The 24,819-nt window shown below is 36.2% G+C and overlaps 1 protein-coding gene across 1 annotated transcript in view; it reads right to left on the minus strand.

Moving 5' to 3' along the window:
* Positions 1-24,819, minus strand: part of RELN (reelin) — a 581,497-nt gene that overhangs the window by 326,751 nt on the left and 229,927 nt on the right. The window lies entirely within an intron of this gene.

Genomic DNA, 24,819 nt, shown 5'->3' on the forward strand with positions numbered 1-24,819 from the left:
TCTTACAATAGGTTCGGTGATAACTTACATATTTTTTAACTTTTTAAAAGCCTCATTTTAAAACATTATTGTGTGGACTTGATTTTAAAAAATGGCCCTGGCTGGTGTGGGTCAGTGGATTGAGTTCCGGCCTGTGAACCAAAGGGTCACCAGTTCAACTCCCAATCAGGGCACATGCCTGGGTTGTGGGCCAGGTCCCCAGTAGGGAGTGTGCAAGAGACAATCACACATAGATGTTTCTCTCCCTCTCTTTCTCCTTCCCTTTCCCTTTCTCTAAAATAAATAAATAAAATCTTTTCAAAAATGAGTACATCTGAACACTGAAAAAATTCACAATAGAGTCAAGGCTTAAACCAAGGCACCTGGGTTATGAATTATCTTTTGGTTTTAGTTTGAAAAAATATTGTGATGTTTGTGGACCTATTCTGAAAACTGCAGATGTGAGCAAATCCTGAACAGAAGAAAAAAGCATGGAAAGGATGCTTTTAAAAATTTCTTCTTTCAGGAGGTCTTGATATATAATGTTTTGTGGAGCAATAATGAAATTTGCACTGGAGAAGGATGCTCTTCATGTACTTTTTTTCTGAAATCAATATTCACCATAACACAAAGAGAGGTGAGACAGAGAAATACATTTAAAAGTATTTCTTTTTTAAAAAGAGGGCTATTCAAAGCTTTAATAATTATACAATCTGTCATAAAATGTACCTTTCCTCCCCGCCAGGTCTAATTCACCATTTACAGGAGATATGTATCTTTTACCTCTTCTAATCAGGGCTGTGCACATGGAACAATGAAAAAAATAACATCCTCGCAGCAGGTGTATTATTCCATGTCTATAATAGAAACTGCCTTAATACCAGAAGAATTATTTATGCTTTATATTTGAAGAGTTTTTCCTAAAAAAGGATTTTTCTGGCACAAAATGTATTACTAAACAAATTTAAAGCAGAAAATCATGTCTCTTTAAGAAACCTTATTTTTGAAATAAGCTATACAAAATCTTTTTTAATAACTAAAGAAATATTAACATTAGATCTCAACTTTAGCTCTAGACAAAACTACCATAAGGCAAAAGTAATTTGGTTCATCATTTACTGAAGATGGATTATGTATAATGCACTGTGCTTAGTCACAAGAGAACAAAGTTTGGCCTCTGCATTTTTCCTCCACATGTGAACCCCTTGGTCAACATCTTGTTCTTTGTGGGGTCCAATAGGAGCTCGTGGCTCCCAACAGCCCCCCTCTAGTCTCCATGTGGATGTACCTTCCTCCTCCAGGCTGCAGACCTTTCTGATATCTATCCCCCATGGAGTTATTGCTGTCACTAGTATCAGTCCCCAAGGACCCAACTATGAAAGTAATCTGATAAACTTTGCCATGTTAAACTGTTAATGGGTGATGTTGCTCCAAACTAACATATTTCAGCAATGACACTGAAAATATACTTTAGTGCACACACACACAGTGGCACAATAGTGAGAGCTTTGAATGGTGGAAAAGAGATATAATTGGAGAGAAAAATCTTCGGCAGCATTCACATACCATATGTGAAGTACATAAGGGTAATGAGCCCTTCTTCTTAAATATTAATCATTATCAAAATTACAGATAAACAGATGCTACCAGTCTGTCTACATTCACATGTGTTTATAGGTTTCCCTTTGCTCTTAGCAAGCTGAAAATGAGGAGGTATAAACATAGGGACATCTAAGCCATAAACATGGCCTACAGACTTACTAATCAATTATAGGTTTTATGTCCACAGGGAACATGTTAACTTGATTTATGTAAACGCAGTTAATTGTTCAAATCTCAAGCATGTTCGAGAGCTTCTGAATTCACATACACTTCTAACAGTAGTATAGCAAACAGAAATGTAGAATTTTAATTTGACATTTTCTTTGGAAGGGACATATTTTCTTCTCCCCCCTCCATGCCCCCCACCCCCGGCCCAGAGGGTGTATTGTTTTGCTTTAGTTTGGTATTGCTTAGTAAAGACCACTGGCTTTGGAATTAGATCTGGGTTGAAATCCTTAATCTTCCATTTAGCAATTGTGTGGCTGTGGACTACTTATTTCAATTTTCTAAGCCTTAATTTCTCATAATATTAAAACAAACATGCTCATATGTGATTATTATAAGGATCAAATGAGAAAATGATAAGGACTTAGCTAAATGGCCAGTCCACAGTTAGTGCTAAATAAATAGTATCTATGATTATTATCAAGGTGGATGTTGTGGACTTTATTTATTCATTTATTCACCCATTTATCCAGTTATTATATTGTACAAATTACAGCAAAGCTATTTCCCTAGGCACTATGGGGAAACAAAAATGATTGAGACACCCTCTCTGCTTTTACTAAATGAACATATGTGTGTGTGAGATTACTTATAGTGTTTTATTTTTAATTTTTAAATTTTTTAAAGTTTAATATCAACAATTTATTTTTATTATATTTTTTCCATTACCATTTATCCTCTTCAAAACTCTTCTACCTCCACCAACCCCCTCCTCCCCACAATCACCACACAGTTGTCCATGTCCATGAGTTTTTTCTTTTTTGCTCCATCCCTCCACCCTCAACTTTGTCCCCCCAGAGCAGTCAGTGGATTTTCTCTCTCTGAGTCTGTCTCTATTTTTACTGTGAGTTCAGTTTGTTCATTAGATTCCATATATGAGTGGAACCATGTGGTATTTGTCTTTCTGTCACTGGCTTATTTCACTTAGCATAATGTTCTCCAGGTCCATCCATGCTGTTGCAAATAGTAACATTTTCTTCTTTTTTAGGGCAAAGTAGTATTCCATTGTGTATCCACTCATCTACTGATGGACACTTGGGCTGCTTCTAAATCATGGACCTTGGAAATAATGCTGAAATGAACATAGGGGTCCTTATATTCTTTCGAATTAGTGTTTCAGGTTTCTTCAGATAAATTCCCAGAAGTAATAAGGCAGTTACATTTTACATTTTTGTCACAAGTCCATACTGCTTTCCACAGTGGCTGCATCAGTCTTCATTCCCACCAACAGCACAAAAGGATTCCCCTTTTTCCATATCCTTGGCAGAACTTATTGTTTGCTGATTTATTGATAAAGCCACTCTGACAACTGTGAGGTGATATTTCATTGAGGTTCTAATTTGCGTTTCTCTAATGATTAGTGACATTGAGCAAATACAATCATAATAGGGAATTTTGACACTCCACCGGCTTCAATGGATAGATCTTCCAGACAGAAAATCAAAAAGGAGACAGGAGCCTTAAATGAACACTAGATCAAATGGATTTAATTGATATCTTTAGAGCATTTCACCCAAAGGAACAGAATATACAAGAAAAAAACTAGAAAACACACAAAGACATGGAAGCTAAATAACATTTTTAATTATTTAATTATTTAATTGTTTATTTATTTCTTTATTGTTGTTCAAGTACAGTTGTCTGTATTTTCATCCTACCATGTCCCGCACCCCATCTATCCCCACCTCCCACCTTTGAACCCACTCTCCTTAGCTTTGCCCATGTGTCCTTTACACATGTTCCTTGATGGCTCCTCCCCTATTATTCTCCAGAGGGATAAATAACATATTAGTAAACAATGAATCGGTCAACAAGAAAATCAAGGAAGAAATCAAAAGATACATAGAAACAAATGAAAGTGAGAACACAACAACCCAAAATCTGTGGGACACTGGGAAAGCAATCCTAAGAGGGAAATTCATAGAATTACAGGCCTATCCCAAGAAACAGGAAAATCTCAAATAAACAATCGAGCTTTACATGTACTTAAAGGAACTTGAAAATGAACAAAAAACAAAACCCAAAGTGAGTACAAGGAAGGAAATAATAAAGATCAGATTAATAAATCCAAGAATTGGTTCTTTAAAATGATAAACAAACCTTTAACCAGACTCATAAAGGAAAAAGAAGAGAGGACCCAATAAATAAATTCAGAAATGAAAGAAAAGAAATGAAAACTGACACTAAAGGAATACAAAGGATTGTAAGAAAATATTATGAACATCTAAATGCCAACAAATTGGACAACCTGGATGAAATGGATAAATTCCTAGAAACATACAATCTTTCAAAACTAAATCAGGAAGAATCAGAGAATCTGAAGAGACAGATTACAATTAGTGAAACTGAAGCAATAATAATAATAAGAAGAAGAAGAATAAGAATAAGAATACAAATTCCAACACACAAAAGTGGTGGACCAGATGGCTTCACAGGTGAATTTTACAAAACATTCAAAGAAGAACTAATACCTCTATTTCTCAAAAAATTCCAAAAAAATTCAAGAAGAGGGAAGACTCCCTAGCTCATTTTATGAGGCCATCATTATCCTAATTCCGAAACCAGAGAAGGACATTACAAAAAAAAGAAAATTATAGGCTAATATTCCTGATGAACATAGATGGTAAAATCCTCAACAAAATATTAGCAAACCGAATACAGCAATACATCAAAAAGATCAAACACCATGATCAAGTGAGCTTTATTCCAGGGTTGCAGTGTTGGTACAACATTTGCAAATCAATAAATGTGATCCACCACATAAACAAAATGAAGGATGAAAATTACATCATATCAACAGACACAGAAAAATAATTTGATAAAATCCAGCATGAATTTATGATGAAACTCTCAGCAAAGTGGGAATATAGGAAATATATCTAAACATAATGGAGCCCATATATGATAAACACACTGCCTGTGTATTTTTAAAAAAACTTTTCTACATACTTAACTAAGCAAACCATGGTGATATAATAATTTAATGGCAGAATCCATGCTATTTTTCTTTTCACTGAATTTATTGGGGTGACATTGGTTAAGAAAATTTACAGGTTTTAGGTGCACAATTCTACAACACATCTGTACACTGCATTGTGTATTCACCACCACAAGTCGAGTCTCTGTCCATCACCATTTACCCCCACCCATGAACTCCTCCACCTCCCCCACCTCCTTCCCTTCAGCAACCATCACCCTGTTTTCTGTCCATGAGGTTTTTCTTTTTTGTTCAATCCTTCCATCCTCCAACCTAGCCCTGCATCCTGACAACTATCAACCTACTCTGTATCTATCAGTCTGCCTCTATATTTCTTTTTTTTCAGAGGTTTCATGTATTACCTTTTTATTATTTTTTTATTGTTGTTCAAGTATAGTTGTCTCCATATTTCCCCCACCACACCCACCCACTCCAGCCATCCCCCACCTCCCACCCTCAATCCTACCCTCTTTTGGCTTTGTCCATGTATACTTTATATATGTTCCTTGAAAACTCTTCCCCCTTTTCCTCCCATTATCCTCTTCCACTTCCCCTCTGGTTGCTGTCAGTTTGTTCTTAATTTCAATGTCTCTGGTTCTATTTTGCTCATTTGTTCTTTACATTAGGTTCCACTTATAGGTGAGATCATATGGTATTTGTCTTTCATCGCCTAGCTTATTTCACTTAGCACAATACTCTCCAGTTCCTATCATGCCCTCTCGAAGGGTGGGAACACCTTTCTTTCTGCTGTGTAGTATTCGCTTGTGTAAATGTACCACAGTTTTTTGATCCACTCATTTACTGCTGGGCACTTAGGCTGTTTCCAGCACTTGGCTATTGTAAACAACACTTTTATGAACATTGGGGTGCATAGGTTCTTTTGAATGGGTGTTCAAGGATTCTTAGGGTACAATCCGAGCAATGGAATCACTGGATCAAAAGGTAGCTCCATCTTTAGTTTTTTTGAAGAAATTGAAAACTCAGTTTGCTTTTGTTTTGGTTTTTTTAGGTTCAGTGCCTGATAGTTGTGAGTTTGTTGTCATTTTATTGTTCATAGTTTTTATCACCTTCTTTTTCTTAGATAAGTCCCTTTAACATTTTATATAATAAGGACTTGGTGATGATGAACTCTTTTAACTTCACCTTATATGGGAAGCACTTTAGCTGCCCTTCCATTCCAAATGATAGCTTTGCTGGATACAGTAATCTTGGATGTAGGTCCTTGCCTTTCATGACTTGGGATACTTCTTTTCAGCCCCTTCTTGCCTGCAAGGTTTCTTTTGAGAAATCAGCTGACAATCTTATGGGCACTCCTTTGTAGGTAACTGTCTCCTTTTCTTTTGCTGCTTTCAAGATTCTCTCCTTATCTTTAATCTTGGGTAACTTCATTATGATGTGCCTTGGTGTGTGCTTCCTTGAGTCCAACTGCTTTGGGACTCTGAGCTTCCTGGACTTCCTGGAAGTCATTTTCCTTTGCCAGATTGGGGAAATTCTCCTCCATTAGTTTTTCAGAAAGTTTTCAATTTCTTGCTCTTGTTCTCTCCTTCTGGCACCCCTGTGATTTGGATGTTGGAATGCTTCAAGCTGCCCCAGAGGTTCCTAAGCCTCTCCTCATTTTTTTTGAATTATTCTTTCTTCATTCTGTTCTGGTTGAATATTTATTTCTTCCTTCTGCTCCAAATCATTGATATCAGTCCTTGTTTCCTTCCCTTCACTGTAGGTTCCCTGTATGTTTTTCTTTTTTCACTTTGCATAGCCTTCACTTCTTCCTCTATTTTGTGACAATGCTCAAGCATTTCTGTGAGCATCCTTATTACCAGTGTTTTGAACTTGGCATCTGATAGGATGGCTATCTCTTCATCACTTTGTTCTATTTTTGGAGCTTTGATCTGTGCTTTTATTGGGCCACATTTTTTTTTTTGTCTAGGTGTCCCTGTTACATTATAAGGGATGGAGCTTTAGGTATTTGCCAGGGTAGGACAACCTATCTCACCACTCTGTGGCACCCTATGTGGAGGAGGGGTCCAAAAGGGAACAATGGCATTTGCTAGGCTCCCCTCCAGATTTCAGTCACTTCCCCTGTGTCCCCCAAGCAAATTGGGCCCTTCTGGAGCATATTCCCAGATGTGTTGGCTTGTGTACATTCTAGGATTCTGTGGGCCACTCCAACACTCTCCTGTGAGGCTGTAAGTTTCTCCCACATCCCCAATTCCTACAGGTTTTTACAGCCAAATATGTTGTTGTTGTTGTTGTTGTTGCTGTTGTTCAAATACAGTTGTTTCCATTTCCTGCCCACTACTCCCTTGCACCCAAGCCATACCCATCTCCCATACTGGATCCTACCCCCTTGGCTTTGTCCATGTAACCTTTAACATATTCCTGACAACCCTTCCCCCTTTTCCACCCATTAGTCCCACCCACCACCCCTCTGGTTACTGTCAGTTTGTTCTTAATTTCAATGTCTCTGGTTATATTTTGCTTGCTTATTTGTTTTCTTGATATGATTCCACTTATAGGTGAGACCATAAGGTATTTGTCTTTCACCATCTGGCTTATTTCACTTAGCATAATACTCTCCAGTTTCATCCATGCTCTTTCGAAGGGTAGGAGCTCCTTCTTTCTTACTTATGTATACTATTCCCTTGTGTAATGTACCACAGTTTTTTGATCCACTTGTTTACTGCTGGGCACTTAGGCTATTTCCAGCACTTGGCTATTGTAAATAACACTGCTATGAACATTGGGGTGCACAGGTTCTTTTAAATTGCTGTTTCAGGATTCTTACAGATTAGTCCCAGTAGTAGAATTGCCAGGTCATGAGGCACTTCCATTTTAGTTTTCTGAGGAAATTCCATACTGTTTTCCACAGTGGCTGCACCAGTCTGCATTCCCACCAACAGTGTACTAGGGTCGTCTTTTCTCCACAACCTTACCAGCCCTTGTTTATTAATTTGGTTATGATGCCCACTCTGAATGTGAAGTAGTATCTCATTGTGGTTTTAATTTTAATCTTTCTGATGGCTAGTGATGCTGAGCATCCTTTCACATGTCTCTGGCCTTTCTGTATGTCCTCCAAGAAGAAGTGTCTGTTCAAGTCCTTTGCCTATTTTTTTAAATTAGGTTGTTTGTCTTCCTAGAGTAGAGTCATGTGAGTTCTTTATATATTTTGGAGTCAAACCCTTGTTAAAGATATCATTTGCAAATACATTTTCATATATGGTTGGTTCCCTTTCCATTTTGCTAATGTTTTCTTTAGCCATGCAGAAGCTTTTTATGTTGATGAAGTCCCATTTGTTTATTCTTTCCTTTATAGGGGACATATCAGTGAAAATACTGCTGTGTGGAATATCTGAGATTTTCCTGCCAGTGTTCTCCTCTAGGACTTTTATTTTTAAGTCTTTTATCCATTTCAAGTTTATTTTTGTGTATGGTGTAAGTTGGTGGTTGAGTTTCATTTTTTTGCATGTAGCTGTCGAGATCTCCAACACCATTTGCTGAAGAGGCTATTTTTACACCATTTTATGCTTCTTCTCCCTTTGTCAAATATTAATTGATCACAGAGACTCGGGTTTATTTCTGGGCTCTCTATTCTATTCCATTGGTCTATGTGTCTGTTCTTATGCCAGTACCACACTGTTTTGATCATAGTGGCCTTGTAATACAGTTTGCCATCAGGTATTGTGATCCCTCCTACTTTGCTCTCCTTTCTCAAAATTGGCGCAGCTATTCAGGGTCATTTATGGTTCCATATACATTTTTGAAATGTTTGTTTTATATCTCTGAAATATGTCATTGGTATTTTCATAGGGATTGCATTAAATCTATAAATTGCTTTGGGTAGTATGGACATTTTGATGATGTTAATTCTTCCAATCCATGAGGATAGCACATGCTTCCATTTGTTTGTGTTTTCTTTAATTTCTTTCTTCAGGGCTGTGTAGTTTTCTGAGTATGAGTCTTTTACTTCCTTGGTTAGGTTTATTCCTAGGTAACTTACCTTTCTTGTTGCTACATCAAATGGGATTTTTTTCCAGATTTCTGCTTCTGATATTTCATTGTTGGGTACAAAATGCCTTTGATTTCTTAATATTGACTTAGTATCCTGCTGTTTTGCTAAATTCACTTCTTAGATCAAGTAGTTCTTTGATGGAGTTTATAGGACTTTCTATGTACACTATCATGTCATCTGCAAACAATGACAGTTTTTTTTCCTCCTTTCTAATTTGGATGTCTTTTTTTTTTTCTTGTCTGCTTCCTGTGGCTAGGACTTCCAATACTATGTTGAACAGAAGTGGTGAAAGCAGGCATTCTCATCTTGATCTTAGCGAGAAAGCTTTTAGTTTTTGTCCATTGAGTATGATGTTGGCTGTAGGTTTCTCATGTATGTCCTTTGTTATGTTGATGTATGCTCCCTTTACTCCCAAGTTGCTGAGTGTTTTTACCATAAATGGTGTTGTACCTTATCAAATGCTTTTTGTGCATCTACTGATATGATCATGCAATTTTTGTCTTTCCTTTTGTTTATGTGATGTATTACTACTATTGATTTGCAAATATTTTACCATCCTTGCATCCCTGGGATGAATCCCACTTGATCATGGTGTATAGTCTTTTTAATGTATTGCTGCATGGAGTTTGCCAATATTTTGTTGAGGATTTCAGTGTCTATGTTCATCAACTATATTGGACTGAAGTTTTCTTTCTTTGTTGTATCTTTATCTGGTTTTGGGATTAGGATGATGCTGGCTTCGTAAAAAGAGTTTGGCAATCTTCCATCTTCTTGGATTTTTTGGCATAGGCTGTGAAGGATAGGGGTTAACACTTAAATATTTTATAAAATTCTCCAGTCAAGGGCTTTTGTGTGCTAGGAGTTTTTTGATTACTGCTTCTATTTTGTCACTTATTAGTCTGTTCAGGCTTTTTGCTTGTTCTTCATTGAGTTTTGGAAGATTATCGTTTTCTAGAAATTTGTCCATTTCACTTAGGTTTTCAGATTTCTTGGAATATAGTTGTTTATAGTAATTTCTTACAGTCCTTTGTATTTCTGTGGTATCAGTTGTAGTCTCTCCTCTTTCATTTCTGACTGTGTTTATTTGGGTCCTCTCCCTTTTTTTCTTGATGAGTCTGCTTTAAGGGTTGTCAATTTTGTTTATCTTTTCAGAATCACCTCCTGGATTTATTGATCCTTAGAATTTCTCTTTTAGTCTCTATGTTGTTTAATTCTGCTCTGATCTTGGTTATCTCCCTCCTTCTACTTGCTCTGGGCTGTCTTTGTTGTTGTTCCTTGAGTTCTTGTAGATGTAGGGTTAGGTTGTTTATTTGAAATGTTTTTATATTTTTTAGGTAGGCCTGTATTGCTATGAACTTCCCTCTCAGGACTGCCTTCACAGTGTCTCATAAGTTTTTGGTTGTTCTGAGTTCATTTTCATTTGTTTCCAGAAATTTTTTGGTTTCTTCTTTGATCACATTCTTGACCCATTCATTGTTTCATAGCATGCTATTCAATCTCCATGAATTTGAGATCTTTTAAGTTTTTTCCTTAAGGTTGGTTTCTAGTTTCAGTCCCTTCTGGTCAGAGAAAATGCTTGATATGATTTCAATTTTCTTGACTATGTGTATTTGAAAAGAATGTGTATTTTGCTTCTTTGGGATGAAAGGTTCTACATATATCTGTTAAGTCCTTTTGATATAGGGCATTGTCCAATGCCACAATATCCTTGTTGATATTTTGTTTGGAAACCTACTCATTTTTGACAGGAGGGTGTTAAAATCCCCTTGTATAAGTGTGTATCTGTTATATCTTTCTTGAAGTCCTCTAAGATTTTCCTCAGATATTTGGGTGCATATATGTTTACAATGTTTATGTCTTCCTGATGGATTCTTCCTTTATGTGTTATGAAGTGTCCTTCTAGGTCTCTTTTTATGGCCTTTGTTTTGAAGTCTATTTTGTCTGATATAAGTATTGCTACCCTGGGTTTTGTGTGTTTGTGTGTGTGTTCATTTGCTTGGAATATTTTTTCCAATCCTTCACTTTCAGTCTGTGTAGGTCTTTTGTTCTGAGGTGGGTGTCTTTTAGGCAGCATATGTGTGGGTCATGTTTTATTATCCATTCAGCTACTCTATATCTTTTGATTGGAACATGTAATCCATTTATGTTTAAGGTTATTATTGATAGGTACTTACTCATTGTCACTTTACTCACTTGTTGCCTGTGTTTCTCTCTCTCTCATTCTTTTTCTTCCTTTTCTTAAAGCAGTCCCTTTAGCCTTTCTTGCAAAGCTGGTTTGGTGGAGGTGTATTCTTTGAGGCTTCTTTTGTCTGGTAAGGTCCTTATTTGGCCTTCCATTTAATTGAGAGCCTTGCTGGATAGAGTAGTCTTGGTTGTAGGCCTTTGTTTTTCATTACTTGGAATATTTCTTGCCATTCCCTCTGGCTTATATTGTTTCCATTGAGAAATCAGGTGCTAGTCTTATCGAGGCTCTCTTGTATGTTACTTCCTGCTTCTCCCTTGTTGCCTTTAAGATTCTCTCTTTCTCTTGGACTTTTGCCATTTTAATTATGATGTGTCTTGGAGTGGGTCTCTTTGGGTTCCTCTTGATTGGGATCTTCTGTGCATCCTGAATTTGTGTGACTTTTTTCTCATCAAATTAGGGAAGTTTTCCATCATTACTTTTTCAAACAGGTTTTCTGTCCCTTGCTCTTCTTCTCCTTCTGGTGTCCCTATTATACAGATATTATTATGTTTCATGTTCTCTTGCAGTCCCCTTAACTCCTGTTCATTCTTTTTGAGTCTTTTTTCCTTTTCTTGCTCTTCCTGGGAGTTTTTTTTTCCCTACCTTGTCCTCCAGCTCACTGATTTGATCCTCTGCTTCATTTAGCCTGCTTTTGATTCCTCCTACTGTGTTCTTCAGCTCAGAAACTGTATTCTTCATTTCTTCCTGGCTCTTTTTGACAGTTTCTATTTTCTTTTTCATGTTGATATAGTTTGCAGTGAATTCCTCATAGTTTCCTTGTAGTTTTTGGTAATTCCCAGTGAGCTCATTGAGCTTCCTTATAACCATTGTTTTGAACTTAATTGCTGATTCTTTTGTCTGTCCAAAGTTATAAGGCTTCTCTTTTGCTATTGTTCAATTGTTTGTTCTGGGTGATTTCTCCACAATTTTTTCCAGTTCCAGATTTGTCCTGGAAGGAGGTTAGTGTGGCTTCCATTCATTCCTCTGCCATCTTGCCATCCTACAGCCAGGGTTTTGAGGCTTTATTTCCCTGTGCTGGAACACTGAGTTGTTCAGTCTGTCCCCAGTTGTTCCTCCTGGTTTATCCACATGCAAATGTGGGACTGCCTGGTTCTCCAGGAGCTGCCTTTCCACGCATCCTCTCCACCCCAGCTGCCCATCTCCACCCCTCCTAGCAGTCTGGATAAATGTTTCTTCTTTAACTCCTTAGTTGTCTGACTTATATACAGTTCAATTTTCTGGCAGTTCATATTGTTTTTTGTTCTGAAATTTGCTGTTGTCCTTCTTTTGTTTATGGGAGGAGGAAAAGTGTGCACCTATGGCTCCATCTTGGCTGGAAGTAGGTGACATGTTATTCCTAGAAAATACTAAGGAATCTACAGGAAAGTTATTGAAATTGATAAGTACAACAAGATTCTAGAATACAAGACTAGTATATAACAATAATTTTTTTAATATACAACTTATAAATAACCTACTTATACAATTTTAAAAGCAATAGCATTCACAATAGAATAAAAATGAATAATATACTAGGAATAAATTTAGCAAAATAAATATAAGATTTATACATGAAAAACTACAAAACATTGTAGAAAATGACTTAGGAAGATCTGAATACAAGAAAAAAATGTCAATGTTCATGGATCAGAAGACTTAATATTGTTTAGATGCCAATAATATACAAACAGATCTATATATTCAACACCACACCTATCAAAATCCTAACTGTATGTTTAGGAACTTTTAAGTTGACCCTAGAGTTCAAATGGAAATACAAGGGACTCAGAGTCACAATAATCTTGATAATGAAGAACAGAGTTGAAGGACTTGAACTTCCCAATTTCAAAACTTACTGTAGGCTTACAATGATTAAGACACTGTGATATTGCCATAAGAACAGAAATACAGATCAATGGGAGAGAGTTGAGAGTTCAAAAATGAACTTTCATAGAAATAAAATTTGGTCAGAAATGAACTTATGGTCAATTCATCTTTGACAAAGGAGTCAGCACAATTCAATGAGGAAAGAGGTGTTTTCAATAAATGGTGTTCAGTCAACTGGATATTCTCATGTAAAAGAATAAAGTTGGACCACTACCTCATACCAAAAATTACCTCAAAATGAACAGAGAGTTAAATGTAATAGGTAAAACTCTTAAAAGAAAACATAGAGATACATTTTTATGACTTTAGTAATACTTTCTTACATATAAAAAGCATAAGCAAAGGAAGAAAAATAGATAAATTGGACTTCATCAAAATTAAAATTTTTTCTGCAAAAGACACCCTCAATAAAGTAAAAAGACAACACAGAGAAAGAGTGAAAGTATTTGCAAATCATATATCTGATGACACTTGTATCCAGTGTACATATAAAAACTGCTGTAACTCAATAAATGGGAAGTAACCTAGTTTAAAAATGAGCAAGGGATTTGAAGAAACATTTATCCAAAGCAGACTTACAAATGGCCAATAAGCACTCAAAAAGATGTTCAACATCATACTAGGGAAATGCAAATAAAAACAAAAATGAGATAACACTAGACCCCCAGTAGCATGCTAAACTAAAAAAAAGACAATAATAAGTATTAGTGAGGATGTGGAGACCTCATATATTGCTGGTAAGAAAGTAATATGCAGTGGCTGCTTTGGAAACAGTTTGGCAATTTCTCACAATGTTAAACACTGACCCAGTAATTCCACTTGTAAGTGGAGAACTGAAAATATATGTTCACACACAAAAATATGAATACATGTGTTCCTAGGACATTATTCCTAACAGGCAAAAGTGAAGACAACCCAAATGTCCATCATGAACAGGTGGCTGAATAAAATATGGCATGCCATACAATGGAATATCATTCAGCCATAAATGGGAATGAAGTAGTGTTTATCTATAACATGAAACTTGAAAACATGCTAAGTATAAAAAGCCAGCCACAAAGGCCTACATGTTGTATGATTCCACTTTCATGAAATCTCCAGAATAGGCAAATCCATAGAGGTAAGAAGTAGCTTAGTCATTGTCAGGGGTTGGGGAAATGGGAGGTGACTATTAATGGGTGCAGGGTGTCATTTTAGGGTGATGAAAATGTTCTGACATTTTTGGTGATGATTATACAATTCTGTGAATATACTAAATATCACTTATTGTGTACTTGTGGTATGTGAGTATCTCAGTGAAGCTGTTATTAAAAATAAAATTGAAATATATTCTAGAAGGTGATATATAAGCTAATATTAAATAGACTTATAATCATTATTAAGGTATGTTTTGGGTATATCTTTTTTCTTGAGGCTAAAGCTAAAATAGACAAAAGTGTTCTGTTACTTGTACTATCCAGAAAACAGAACCAAATTAGTATTTTTTTAATGCTGTTATCCTTCAATGCTTTATTAAAAATAATGCAGTAGGTGGCCCAAGGAAACTATAAAGCCTCAAACTGCAACCAAATTTCAATTAAACCAAAGTTTAATTTCTTCATATTACATGCAACTTTAAGCCCAGGGAGAGAGTAATTTTTCTTCTGCAATGTGTAAGTAGTGCTTCTTCTACCTGCCTAAGGGCACATTTAGATGAAAGGAAACACATTAAATTATTGATGTAATGATTAATTGAAAGTCCCCTTAATTATCTAGCATACTTGTAGTATAACCATTTGGTCCTGTGCAGGCAAAACTACAACTCTTACAAGTACATTCAAAAGCAGTCGTGTGTGCCACTTTGGTTTTGATAAATTACGGTGTTGAAGTAACCAGGATGAATTCTTAGGATGTTATCTACATGAAAGCTGATCTTTTTTTCCTGTGCACTCCTCACCTAGAAACACACTTCCTTAAGTTAACACAGAACCATACCAGGACTGGATCTCCTCAGTACTTCCAGTGCTGTCGTGTTGCTAGGTAAAGTGTCCAGGTGGGATTCCTGGTGATATCACTAGTTCTGTCATTAGTGAGTCTGATTTTGGAATAGCAGAAGTCTAATAAGAACCATTTGCTAGCCTAATAAAAAACAGACAGTGGTCCCAATGAGAAATATAAAATTCATGCAAGTGCATTTTCAGGGAAAGTGAAGGGAATGTGATAGGAAAACAGGCAAGAAGAGTGGCAGAGGTCATCGTGGGTAGGACAAATAAACATGTTAGATAGCTAATATGTTTTGTTACAAGAGTGTTTAAAATGCTGATTCTAAACCATCTAGACTAGTGATTCTAGAAATGGGAAGCTTTAAAAAATATACAGAGTTTCAGGCCACATTCTCAATCAATTTATTCAGAATCTTTGGGCACTGGGATCAGGTACATGAGATTCTATTTGTAGTCAGCCTTGAAAACTACTGATTTGAACAGATACACTGTATTTATTTCCCTATGAGTCAGAAAGTTTCACCCTCCCTCTTGGTAACATCTTTCATTCTGGTTACAAGTTGTTTCATTCCTTCTTTCTTCAATCAAGGGCCTTTGGTAAAAATGAAAGTTTATTCTGTTGGTCTTGGCAGAATATTGTCCCTCACTTCTGCTTGATTTGACACTGTATTTAGTATATAAGAATAACGTGTATATTTAACTCACAACAACAGAAAAAAACCCAGAAAAAGTAATTCTTCAATGAGGTGGGATTCCCTTATTAACCTGAAGGGATGCTGTATGACAAAATGCATTTAGAGAGCTGGTCTGGTATAGTCATTCACAAGCTGGTGTGTAGGCAAGATTTCTCAACCTCAGCACTAATGATCCTTGAGCTGGATAATTCTTTGCTATAGGGGGCTGTCTTGTGCATTACAGAATGTTTAGCAGCATCCCTGGTCTCTAACTGCTAGCTGTCAAGTATGACAACAAAAAATGGCTCCAGACATTGTCAAATGTCCCCTGGGAATATAGGCAAAATTGACCCTTGTTGAGAATTACTGGTGTATATAGCTTTGTAAGAACTCAGTGCATATCAAAATTATAATATTTGCACTGAACTTTCTTTTTCCCACATTGAATACCACACTTATGCTATGAAAAATATTTCAAATTTGGTTCATACGTAGAAGTTTATATATAATACCTCCTAATGCCAACAACATTTCCTATTGAAGTCAGTTTCTTTGGATCAGTCATAACCAGCTTCCTGTATCACTTTGGGCAAAAGAGAAAAGATCCCCTCACACACATTCTGTAGTAGATATCTGTATGCATGGTCTCTGCTGACTCAGGCTAAATCTCAGCTTTAGAAAAGTTGTTTTGTCTGACTCACATGTTTTTTGTGTGTGTTTACTCTTTGACTAACAAGCCCTTGGGGCTGGGAAGTTGAAGTATGTAGTGTTTTTATTTAAAAGGCCTTCCCTGGAATTCAACACAATATTATTAGAGAAAAGCCATTGTGGATAAATGGGAGTTGATGAAAGTATAAGATATAAATATCCAAGTTCAAAGTGAAGAATTTACCACAAAGATCAGGGATTCCCTAACAGAGCAAAGAAGATTACATCAATTGATCCTAAAATTAGATATTAAAAAAAAATCTCACCCAAGGACAATTTTTTGTTGCATAAAATTAAGTATTTTAGTTGAATTATATGCTTGATTTTCTCTCCCTTTTGCTGGGAAGAAATGAAAAATTCATCCAATTTCAGGAACTTAGCTAAAAGAAAGCTTTTATTGCAAACAAAGACAGAGAGACAGTGTAGTTAAGAGTAAAAAGTCAGTCATGGAAAATGAATATTTTAAAATTCCTTGGGAATGACAAGGCACAGCCCCATGACTAATAGCACGAAATGATGGCCCATCTTTGCAGTTTTGCCCCAGTAAACATGCACTGTTTGAATTACATTCTGGATACATGAGGTACAAGGAATGCCATTTGACCAAGCTTGGGCTCTTAAAATGTCATTCTCTGCCCACGAATATTGCATTTTTGTATAAGGCTAAAGAAATCACATTTTCATTTTTCTGTAGTTCATTATGGCTCATTGCTGTAGCAACTGCCAAACCAGTCAGTCTGTATAAATAATAGAACAAGCTTCTACTGTCTCTCATCTGACACAGTGCCAACTGGTTGGTCTACCTTTTCCAACAGGAAAATCATGTTTTTAAACTCTTTATCTAATTTTAATGTTTCTGGGTTATACACAGTAAATTATTTTGGAACACTGAACTGAGTGTATATACTCAAGCACTTATTCCTTTAAATTATTTATATAAAGACTACTGATTTCCATGTTGCCATTAAACAACAAACTGAGTATATTTGAAAGCCCAAGTGAATCTGTTTTCCTTCTGCTATTTTAAAATGTCAATTTAGTGATTTAGTTTTTTCTAAATTACTCATCTCCCAGCACATCAATTAATATATGCCTAATTCAGATTTCTAGAAACAATCACCTTTTCCTAAAGAGGAAGAAAAATGGCTGCGTGCTTCTTGATTTGTAACTTTAATTCTCAGCATGCTTTTGTCTTTCAGCATCCTATACTGCAATGAGAAGAATAGGTACAATCTTTTTACCCTGGGTACAATATATACCATCCAAAATTTACAAAAAGAAATATTTGCTGGTTAAATATGCTAAGGGCGTGTAGAAAGTAAATGGGTATATAGCCATAGGGTCATCCTTACATACCTATATGGTATGACCCACATGCCTGAAATTCTTAATTAGAGATTTATTCCTTTGAATGGAAGCTGATCTATTTTTAAGACCTTTTTGCTACTTTAAACATTTTACTTGGGGATAATTTTAGGTTTATGGAAAATTTGCCAAGATGATACAAGAGAGTTCTCATATACCCTCCATTCAAATTTCTCTAATGGTTACTCTTCATGTAAACATGGCACATTTGTCAATACTAAGAAATTAACAGTCAGATTTTACTAGTTTTTCAGATAATGTTCTCTCCCTGACCCGTAAGATCCAATCCAGGATACCATGTCACATTTAGCAAGACCCCTTTAGTAAATACAAAAATTTCCAGGCAGTGTAATTTATTAAATTACCAACCAACCCTATTATGAACTCATTTATTATATCAATTTTCTTCTGGGAGGAAAAGATAAGGGCAGCAGAAAAAGCCTGGGCATGTGAGGGTCTATAAAGGAATTGTGAAGGGAAGAAAATGCTGCCAAGAAAGGAGGTAACAAATCAAAGCCAAAGACATCCCATTTTGCCTGGAGCAGGCCCTGTGCAGCTATGTGTAATTAGCTTCCTTAATTACTAATCTGACAAACTAATTTTCATTTGAGAGGAAACAACAAATCATTAATTATGCTAATAAGACATGGATTAAAATCTATGATTCTACATGCACTGTGATTTGTGCCCTTGGTCAGCCACCGTTCTGCTTTCTCAGCCTTTCCAGCTCCTCACTCCTGGGAGTCCTGTGTGAAGACATGTCTGATTGCCCAGCCCTGGGCAACACTACTCACTGCCTCTGCAGAACCAGTTCTGAACCAGCTCTGCTATTGGATACACCTCTTTGTGATGCCTTTAGTAGCTTACTGTCACGTTCTGATAGCTACTTGAAAGCAGTTTCATTTTTAACCAGAGACACTGAAATTAAGAACAAACTGACAACCAGCAGAAGGGAGGTGGGAGAGGATAATGGAGGGGAAAGGGGGAAGGGATGTCAAGCAACATATAAAGGACACACAGACAAAGCCAAAGAGGGGTAGGATCGAGAGTGGGAGTTGGGGATGGCTGGGGTGGCGGGGAGTGGTGGGAAAGGGAGACACCTGTACTTGAACAACAATAAAAAAAATAAAAAAGAAAGCAAAGGTGTATTTTAAGAAGCTACAAAGTATCGTGACTAAGAGCATGAGCTTTGTAGACAAAACTGGGTTCAAATCTTAGCTACCACTTAATAGTCTTGACCTTGGGCATATTAACCACTCCAAGCTTCAGTTTATTCATGTGTAAAACAGGCAATAATAGGGATTAGATATTTTTGTTGGGGGGACAAGATGAGATGATTCTCATGAATATGTGCTTGGCATACAGTCATCCCTGGCACCCATCATGTCAATTTTATCTCTGTTATTAAACCAATCCCAGAATTAGGAAGGACAAAGGACATAATGTCAGCCCTGTCATCCAGGGAGGTTTAGAATACAGCTATGTCAACTGTGGACTGTGATCTCAGTGATCAACCATGATTCTTGAGAACCTATGTTGTTCTTTATCTCCTTCACTACTAGGCAGATCTGGGAACTTTTCCCCACATGGACATCCTTTTTATGCCTTCCACATTGTCTTGATGGATTTCAGACTTCTACCTAGGTATCTGCTCCCAAGACTCCCAGTTATAATGCCAGGCATTACTCTAGGCACTGGGGCAAAGCAGCAAGTGAAAAATGTTTTATACCCTCAAGAAGTTTATACCATAGTCATCCACAACTAGAGTTCCAAACCAAACCACCCTGTCTTTGGTTCCCAGCGTTGGCTAACCAGATCAGTCACTGGGCTCCAATTAAGAAAAATTACAATGTCAGTGCACCTGGCCTATGCTGCCCTCTGTCAGGCCCAGAACCTATAGTCATTCTCTGCCATTCTCAGTTTCCTGAGCATTAATGTCAGACCTATTTCCTCTTTCTACTTGCCTTTCACATATCATGGGTTGCCATGACCACCACACCTAGTAACAGAGTTGCAATTTAAAAGAGCAATAAAATCATCCATGAGTTACAACATTAATAGTAGTAATAAACTGAAACTGTGTCAAAATTATTCACCTGAAGTAACTGGTTTATAGATTCAAATACTTTGTAGCTCTGGGTCTCTTCAGTCTTTTTTTTTAATCCTCACCCGAGGATATATTTATTGCTTTTGGAGAGAGACAAGGGAGGGGAAGAGGGAGAAGGAAGAGGGGGAGGGGGAGGAGGAGGGAAAGGGAGAGGGAGAGAGAGAGAGAGAGAGAGAAAGAGAGAGGGAGAGAGACATGGATGTGAGAGAGAAATATTAATTGGTTGCCTCCTGTGTGGGATTGAATGCGCAACCTTTTGCTGTATGGGAGGATGCTCCAACCAACTGAGCAACTTGGCCAGGGCTCTCGTCAATCTTGAGTGGGAAACACACAGGGAATCACACGGCTAGTGATATTTCTAGTTTCAAATCACACATTGTCTATCAATAACTTGTATTTTTATATAAATAAATCTGGTCACACAGGAAGCAACTACATTTAGAACAATGGCAAAGTTCTAATGTTCAACAAATTACGCCTCGGTGGGGAGAGAGCAGTGCTTGATAGTGCATGCTGTTGTGCCAGTTTTCTCTCATTAACCTACCATGTTTACAGCCTAAGGCCTACTTTCAATTTCCCTAGCAATCTAACCATTTCCTACCTCAGGACATGTGCATGTGCTGAGCAATTATTTTTGTGGTGATTCTCTACCATAGACCAACTCCTAGTAATCCCTAGGCATCTTCTTAAATGTCTTCCTCAGCGAGGCCTTCATTATCTTCTAGACTAAATCAAATTCCTTGTTATATTTGTTCATTATAGCTTTTGCTTCTCCTTCATGGCATTTGTCACAACTATTATTATTTTATCTGTGGGAAGTATAGTAGAGAGATCAAGATTGTGAGCTCTGGGATATGAGTACCTGACTTTAAATCTACTTATTACAATAAATCACATGAATAAATGGCTTAATTTCTGTGTACCTCACCAATTATAGAACCTACTTCACAGGGTTATGGTGAGAATTTAAAGAAATTATCCACATAAAACACTAAGCCTGGTATACAGTAATCTCTCAGTAAATGTCAGCCACAATATTTATTATTATTATTAATAATAATAATAATAATAATAATACAAGTTCTATGGCAGGGACCACTTCTATTTTTTTTACCAATGCATATTTCTAGGACTTGGCCATCGCACATAGTAGATGGTCAATATATCTGCAGAATTACTTAATGAGCAAGAAACAAAGTAAATACAGATCAGGTTTCCTTTTGGTCAGATTTTACAGTTTAGAGGCAAAAGTTGTTTGTGTGTGACATTAAGTAAAAACACAAAGGCAAGAGCAATATGAGAGATGAATAACTTTCACAAATTTAGGAGGGAAAAAATAAAATAAATAATTTATCAAAAACAAACTTTAGCCACCAATTCTTGAAAAACTTTGTATAGCGGAAAAACCCCAAAATGACTATGTACTAAAAATTATCATTTCCAGTAGCAAAATATAATTAAGATATGACTAAATAAACAAAAGCAAAATTGACAATTGCCTTTAACACATGCTGTGCACACATTCCTGCAAAGGTACATGATGGCATTCATATAGTAAACGCACAGAGGGAGGTTGCTGGTTACAGAACTACGATTGTGAGAGAAATCACAAACCTCTAACTGGTCTTTTTCTATAAACTTGGATTTTCACATATTGGATTTAGTTTTAGACCAAGGTTCATCAGAATTTAAACTAATTTAAATATAGACATGCTATAAAAGTCACATAAATTCAAAATACACAAATGTGAAATCCAGAGAAGTATTTTGTTTAGCAGTAAAGGATAATATTAGCACCGTGCATTAAATCCCTAGGAAAAGAAGTAGGCTTCTAAGTACCAATATAATTGCCAGTCTCCTTATGAAATCAGAGTGCCAGTCCCATTTAAAGGCTTGGATTGGCTCCAGGGAAAAAGTGTATAACTACATCTGAAATATCCAAGCAAGGACTTAAAAAGTATACCTTTCATATAAAGTGTAGAAACAAGAATTCCAGCAACGTTTGTTTTACTGACTAAAACAAAGACAAGTGATCATAATCACAATGTAAAACTATTTTAAGAATGCTGGCACTTTCTGAAGTGAAGTAAACCAACAGCATTTGTTTCATAAGGTGATACATCCTACAAGGTGTTATGTTCATATTTCCAATTGCTACGTGAGATGAACATTCCCAGGCCCTATTTCTAAGTGAATTTCAATTTGGGTCAAAATGGAATTACTCAATAGGTAAATAAAAACCAAAGTTTTGAGTCTCTTTAGTGAGTCAAGAATAAATCCTTCCCCGCTTCATGATTGCAGTAGTAAAATACTCCATCTTTATTTCTACCTACTCAAACTCACATTGTGTGAACAGATTCCCAATTGTTGTTTTACATCTGCCATTTCACTAAAGGCATTTCATCTTTTGTTCATACTAATGTACTCACAATAATGATTAAACCACTTTAATATATCTAGCACTGTCAAATACATATTAACTCTTATTTAATTCATATCTTCATTTAATGTTTCTTCATATGCTAGGTGTATTTAATATACTTAATGGTCTTTCTTTATATAATACACTCTGAGAGGTTGGGGACCAGGTGATTAACAGTATCAGATAATAAAAGACACCTGAATGAAGTCATAGTAATTGAAACTTTATATGACTAACTCCATAATTTTGCCTAGCACTCCAATGATTGATTCAAGAAATACTCTTTTTTATATAATTTATTTTTTATTGTTATTCAATTAAGAAATACTCTTTAGCACTTACTAAGTATAAGGCTTCATGCTATGTTCTGTGTGGGATAGATACCTAAACCTGTTATCAAATTGCTTAGAGACTGCAGTTCGATATCTAGCTTCTAAGGCCAGAATAAACTTAGAGGCACATAAAATTTTCCAGGCACTTCTGCAAATTATAATGGCTGAAGATCATTATGAGACTTGATGACAACCTTGACTCTTGCATTTCCAGGACAACAGGAATTGTCACGGTTACAGATCCTAGGATGCTGTCATTTTTTCCTTCTGCTCCTCTCCTAGCAACAGATGCAGTTACAGAAAATGTTTTAGAAATTGGGGTTCATTACCTATTTTAAAAGGTGTAAATTTTTATAAAAGATGAAAATTGTACCCAAAAATATCTCAAGGCTATGAAAACCACTGAGAATCTTTGAGTTGTCTGTTTAAGATCTTCAAATGAGGTGCAATCGGAAAGGAGAACTCCATCATGTAATTGGCTTCACCTTCACTCCTGCGGAGGCAGATGGAGTCTATCACATCCATTTATTTCCCCTCTTGTAGGGGAAAAATTCCTACCATTGGTCTAGTTTTAAAGTGTTCACATCATATCTTTGAGGCTTGTATTTGTTTATTGACAATTTTACAAAAATTTGAGGTTAGGAACAAGATTATTTCAAAGACATAAAAATTATTTGATTCATTTGGGGTTAACAGAAAGGTTATTTCAAGGACACACAAGACTTTTTCTCAATTATGTCCAACTTAACCATCTTGATTGATAACAAAGCCAAAATGTGAATGAGGAGAAACCTCGAATTTCATCTTAAGTTGCTCGACATCTTTTCTATATAAAATAGAATGGCACTGAATACTAGTCTGAAAAGAAATCTGTAATTTATGCTCTGAATCTCTGACAAATTAGGAATAATGTCTGTTACACTATGCAGGTCACAGCCTGTCAGGTAAGCATTTCTTACTGTGTGGCAGAGACAAAGCATATATTAGCTATGTAAATGTGAATTCTACACATGATTTCCAGGTTAGAATAAATTTAAAGAATATGATTATAAATAATGTGTAGTAATACCAAGCTTGATTCTGCAATATCTGGGCATCCACAAATTAATTTATAAGGAATACAAACAAATCTTTTAAGTAGAGTTAATAAAGTAATACATGATATCACTATGAAATAATGCAGAACATAGTAATAGGTTATCTCTTGCTAACAAATGAAACTCCTAAATCTTAGTTGCAAAAAATGAGTTAGAAAACAGCTTCCTCAAATTATTCAAAGCAGCGTGTCTTTTCATGATGTGCTTTTTCCCCTTTTTCTACTACATATGACATCCAGCCAACATATTTTTAATTTGGGGAACAAATAAATGACCCTGGATGAATGATGTGCAACTGTCGCCGATCAGCAAACACAGCAGGGACTTGCTTTTCATGAAAGAATTTAAAAGTGCTAACCATGTATCTAATGTATATTTTTTCAGGTTAAATGAAAAAACAAAAAGCAAAACCTCTCCCAATCAAGAAGTAATTCACGGTCTAAGAAAGACAACTAGCCTCTACTCTCAACTTTGCCACTAACAGTCTGGGTGAATGAAGCTGATCGACTACTATAACTTGCCTAAGAACTACATTTTTCAATCTGCAAAATGGGAACAATCCTAGCAATGGAATTGCCGGGTCAAAAGGCAGATCCATTTTTTGTTTTCTGAGGAAATACCATACTGTTTTCCATAGTGGTTGCACTAGTCTGCAATCCCAGCAACAGTGCAGTAGGGTTCCCTTTTCTCCACAAACTCTCCAACACTTGTTGTTTGTTGATTTGTTTATGATGGCCATTCTCACAAGTGTGATGTGGTATCTCATTGTGGTTTTAATTTGCATCTCTCCGATAGCTAGCCATACCGAGCATCTTTTCATATGTCTCTGGACCCTCTGTATGTCCTTGGATAAGTGTCTGTTCAAGTCCTTTGCCCATTTTTTAATTGGGTTGCTTGTCTTCTTAGAGTGGAGTCATGTGACTTCTCTATATATTTTGGAGATTAAACCCTCGTCTGAGGTATCACTGGCAAATATGTTTTTCCACACAGTAGAAACACCAAACCAAAAGAACCTATGTACTCCAATGTTCATAGCAGCACAATTCCCAATAGCCAAATTCTGGAAGCAACCTAGGTGCCCATCAGTAAATAAGTGGATCAAAAAACTGTGGTACATTTACACAATGGAATTCTTTTTTTTTTTTTTGGTTTTATTTTATTTTATTTTTTAATTTTTATTTATTTATTTATTTTTTAATTGTTATTCAATTACAGTTGTATGCCTTTTC

The sequence above is a fragment of the Desmodus rotundus genome, chromosome 6, assembly GCF_022682495.2.
Source record: "Desmodus rotundus isolate HL8 chromosome 6, HLdesRot8A.1, whole genome shotgun sequence".
Taxonomy (NCBI): Eukaryota; Metazoa; Chordata; class Mammalia; order Chiroptera; family Phyllostomidae; genus Desmodus; species Desmodus rotundus.